The sequence below is a fragment of the Sparus aurata genome, chromosome 3 (assembly GCF_900880675.1).
Source record: "Sparus aurata chromosome 3, fSpaAur1.1, whole genome shotgun sequence".
In the NCBI taxonomy this organism is placed as follows: Eukaryota; Metazoa; Chordata; class Actinopteri; order Spariformes; family Sparidae; genus Sparus; species Sparus aurata.
The window spans coordinates 25598527-25603543 of record NC_044189.1 but is presented as its reverse complement, the minus strand read 5'-3'; the positions used below and the strand labels follow the sequence as shown (position 1 = coordinate 25603543).

The 5017-nt window shown below is 37.0% G+C and overlaps 1 long non-coding RNA gene across 4 annotated transcripts; it reads right to left on the bottom strand.

Annotated features, from left to right (window-relative positions):
* Positions 1 to 1150: 1150 nt before the first annotated feature.
* Positions 1151 to 3790, bottom strand: LOC115578808 (uncharacterized). 4 transcript variants are annotated; one of them, XR_003983535.1, is made up of 4 exons: positions 3679 to 3790; positions 2890 to 2939; positions 2019 to 2096; positions 1151 to 1228 (listed from the first exon to the last, which is right to left on the bottom strand). It is a non-coding gene; the product is annotated as an uncharacterized LOC115578808 (long non-coding RNA). The 4 variants fall into 4 exon arrangements; XR_003983534.1 differs by having other exon boundaries at positions 3619 to 3706; XR_003983537.1 differs by lacking the exon at positions 3679 to 3790 and adding an exon at positions 3421 to 3599.
* Between the last annotated feature and the right edge of the window lie 1227 nt (positions 3791 to 5017).

Genomic DNA, 5017 nt, shown 5'->3' with positions numbered 1-5017 from the left:
CATGTTCCTGACTTCAAACTTCTTCTGTTGTTGTCAAAGAAAGCTCTAAACCCTACACTGATGTGAAATGATCTGCATCCCCAGAAATCCAATCATGTAAACTGATCAGCAGATCAAACATGGACAAAAACATTAGCAAAAAGGACTATCGATGATATTGTGCAACATTTAAAAAAAAAACTGATTGTTTTGATACAGTGAAAGGGCATTTCATGTATGCACGGGGGCCAACTGAGATATCTACTTAATTCCAAATAGAATAAATTAATGTGTAATTACCTGTTGGAAGATGAAGTGGATCTCTTGCTCATATCTTGGTCCTGCAGAAAGTTCAGGTAAGGATATGAACGCTGTGATGTCTGCAACAAAACACAACAATACAGTGTCAGACATATCTCCACTATAAATCCTGACTAATTAATAGACAATGATCATACTTGCTTCAGTGAACATAATTCACCGTATGATCTATGCGCATTATGCCAAAACTCTATAGAAACTGCTAACACTGTTCATCATCTGCTACCCAAAAAATATGAGGACATGTAGACACACACTGTACAGTCGTTGGTCAGACAATATGGGGGACCATCACCTGAAACACACTCAAGTCTGTCACATCCTAAAACAATATGAGGACATGTACACACACTCTACAGTCCGTTGGGGTCAGGCATATGAGACATCACCTGAAACACACTCAATCTTTCACAGCCTAAAACAATATGGGGACATGACGACTGAACACATATAGAGTCCATGTTCCTGACTTCTAACTTCTTCTGTTGTTGTCAAAGAAAGCTCTAAACCCTACACTGATGTGAAATGATCTGCATCCCCAGAAATCCAATCATGTAACTGATCAACAGATGTAACATGGACAAAAATATTACCAAAAAGGACTAAAAATAAAGAATTTTGTGAGAATAAAGATTAATTTGATGCTTTAGAGGGAAGTCGAGGCTTAACAAATGGTAATAGCCAATTTCTTTCTGCTACGCTATTCAAAAACAGGTGATGCTAATATGGATATTTGGAACATTTCACACAAACTGATTGTTTTAATACAGTGAAAGGGCATTTCATGTATGCAATGGAGCCAAATGAGACATCTACTTAATCCAAATAGAATAAATTAATGTGTAATTACCTGTTGGAAGGATGAAGTGGATCTCTTGCTTGCTTCTTGGTCTACAGAAGGTTGAGTCAGGATCTGAACACTTGGTGTCTGCAACAAAACACAACAATACAGTGTCAGACATATTCTGTACTATAAATCCTGACAAATTAATGAACAAATGATCATACTCGTTTCGGTGAACGTAATTCACAGGAGGATCTAGGCGCATTATGCCAACTCTATAGAAACTGCTAACACTGTACATCATCTGCTACCCAACAATATGAGGACATGTAACACACACTCTACAGTCGTTGGGTCAGACAATATGGGGACATCACCTGAAACACACTCAGTCTTTCACAGCCTAAAACAATATGAAGACATGGTACACACTCTCTACAGTCGTTGGGTCAGACAATATGGGGACATCAACTGAAACACACTCAAGTCTTTCACAGCCTAAAACAATATGAGGACATGACGACTGAACACATATAGAGTCCCATGTTCCTGACTTCAAACATCTTCTGTTGTTGTCAAAGAAAGATCTAAACCCTACACTGATGTGAAATGATCTGCATCCCCAGAAATCCAATCATGCGAACTAATCAGCAGATGTAAGATGGACAAAAATATCAGCAAAAAGGACTAAAAATAAAGAATTTCGTGAGAATAAAGATGAATTTGATGCTTGAAGGGGAAGTCAGCGCTAACAAATGGTATAGCCAATTTCTTTCTGCTACGCTATTCAAAAACAGGTGACGTTAATATTGATATCGTGAACATTTCACACAAACTGATTGTTTTAATACAGTGAAAGGGCATTTCATGTATGCAATGGAGCCAAATGAGACATCTACTTAATTCCAAATAGAATAAATTAATGTGTAATTACCTGTTGGAAGGATGAAGTGGATCTCTCGCTCATATCTTGGTTTGCAGAAAGTTGAGGCAGGATCTGAACACTTGGTGTCTGCAACAAAACACAACAATACAGTGTCAGACAGATTCTATACTATAAATCCTGACTAATTAAATAGACAAATGATCATATCTTGTTTCAGTAAACGTAATTCACAGGACGGATCTAGGTGCATCATACCAAACTCTATAGAAACTGCTAACACTGTACAGCATCTGTTACCCAAAAATATGAGGACATGTAACACACACTCTACAGTCGTTGGGTCAGACAATATGGGGACATCACCTGAAACACACTCAGTCTTTCAGAGCCTATAACAATATGCGGACATGGTACACACTCTCTACAGTCGTTGGGTCAGACAATATGGGGACATCACCTGAAACACACTCAAGTCTTTCACAGCCTAAAACAATATGAGGACATGACGACTGAACACATATAGAGTCCATGTTCCTGACTTCTAGCTTCTTCTGTTTTTGTCAAAGAAAGCTCTAAACCCCACACTGTTGTGAAATGATCTACACACCCCAAAATCCAATTATGTAAACTGATCAGCAGATGTAACATGCACAAAAACGTTAGCAAAAAGGACTACAAATGAAGAATTTTGTGAGAATAAAGATCAATTTGATGCTTTAAGGGGAGGTTAGAGCTAACAAATGGTATAGCTAATTTCTTTCTGCTAAGCCATTCAAAAACAAGTAAGACTAACATTGATATTGTGAACATTTCACACAAACTGATTGTTTTGATACAGTGAAAGGGCATTTCATATATGCACTGGGCCCAACTGAGACATCTACTTAATTCCAAATAGAATAAATTAATGTGTAATTACCTGTCTGGCTCTTCTTTTTGACATGCTCTTTCCTTCATGTACTCCTCAACCTGCAAACATGTAGATGACAAGATAACAAAAAGTCAACGAGACCAGTACTTATTTGAATCATAGAGGACGTTTAAATTGTATTATTCATAATTAATTTGCTGATCATGCTAATAGATCAGTGTAAACTCTGTGCAAATGTCATTAAACATTAAAACACTTTAACAAATAATATTAATCTACCAAAGCACCAACAAAGCAACTTAAAAGATAAATACTGATTTAAAATCATCATAAAACTGTACTCTACTTGTACTGAATTACTAGTATCATCAATTTGTGTTAAATAGGAAAACATCATCTAAATTCCAGAAAGAAAAAAAAAACAGTTAAAAACAACTTTGACTGTCTCTGCAGTTGAAGATAAAAAAGTTTGTTTGGAGAATTGTCCCTTTAACTCAGTTTTGCATTGTTATGAACAGTTTATTATAGCAACAACCTCTACTATCTGCTTTTGAAGATTAAACAAAAGTAATTAATTACCATTTATGATACATCCCTTCCAGTTTGTTTAAGTCCACTGCGTGTGTGAATTCCGTTTTGCTAATTAGCCTGCTAATTATCTTATTAACTGTCTCTGCAGTTGAAGATGAAAAAGTTTGTTTGGAGAATCGTCCCTTTAACTCAGGTTTGCATTGTTATGAACAGTTATATTTAGCAACAACTTCAGCAATTAATTACCATTTATTATATATCCCATCCAGTTTGCTAGCTATTAGCTAGCTAATGAGCCAACTTTACCTCATGAGGTTGGTGCATCGACGTCAAAGGATTAAATGTCTTCTGAGCGCTGAAGGTCCCGGATGTGCCGTTCACGAGAGCTCCGCTGCAGTCGTATCCGGGGCTTTGCAATTAGGTTCAGTCTATCGCCCTATCAGATGCCGCATCACTGACTGACTGACTGACTAACCATCCAACGCTGATCTCAAACGCAATCATTGTGTAAAGCTAGTTGCCAGCTGCAGTTGTATGATCAAACGGAAACAAAACTGAAACCTAGTATAAGACTGAACTGTGTATATAACGCTAGAGGGCTTTTATTTTGAAAGGAAGAGATACAGGAAATTGTTAATGCAGGAACTTCACCAGTCACGGACTTTCCTCGTCGTGTTTACAGCCGAAGCTCAGCAGCACACACCGGAGTTCAGGTAAGAACAATGCTTCTAAGTTGTTGAGAGTTGTCACGTTGTCATGTTTTGCAAACTACTGTTACAGTCAATCTGGTTCCGGTTGTATGGGAAACTGTTCTTAAACAACACTTCATAGGCATGTGAAAATGTTTTTCCCACTGTCCTGATTGTGGTGTGTTATATAGTGTGGTGTTTTAAAAATGTCCTAATTTGTCATGAAAACAAGAGCAGCACTTCTGGACCTCCAGAAAAGAAAGTAGTATAATGTGTTGTTCTGAAGGATTTTACAGTTGCTCAGTGAATGAAGTAACTTAATTACCCACTTTTAATGACTAAATTAATTACTAAATGAAGCTGGCATTGTGTACTGGTCGGTTTTTAATAGTGTTTTAATAGTTGTTAAACATCTGCACTTTACACAAGGCTATATTGTTTAAAAGTTATAGGAAATTTTAATTTAAAATATGATTAATGAAGTGTTGGCTATGTCAATCAATACTTATAGGTACACAAAGGGAGGAGAGACTGACCCTGATGATGACCATATTGAACTGGATGAGAGCAGCAGCAACAGGAACCTCCCAGTTCAACCTACTTTGCTGTACCTAAAGGTTCCTAAGGTAGAATACTAATTAACTAAAAATGTTACTAACCCACCATATAGCAATATGTGAATTGCTCTTTTATATTGCTTGCCTGCTGGAATGTTGTTGTCTCTTAGAACATTTTGGGTGACAACAAGTAAAGCTTGACCACCTCAGTATGTTATTTCACAGTTGTCAATGCTTAAAGATCAAAACACAAATACTAAATTTACATTACTTTGGGTGAGTATTTTATAAATGTATTTGACAGGGCTGAAGAGCAATAGATTTTGACATACTCAAGGGAAGGCCACACTACTCACAGGATGTCTGTAATCAAGTTCAATCTGTGTGAGCTCATGCTTC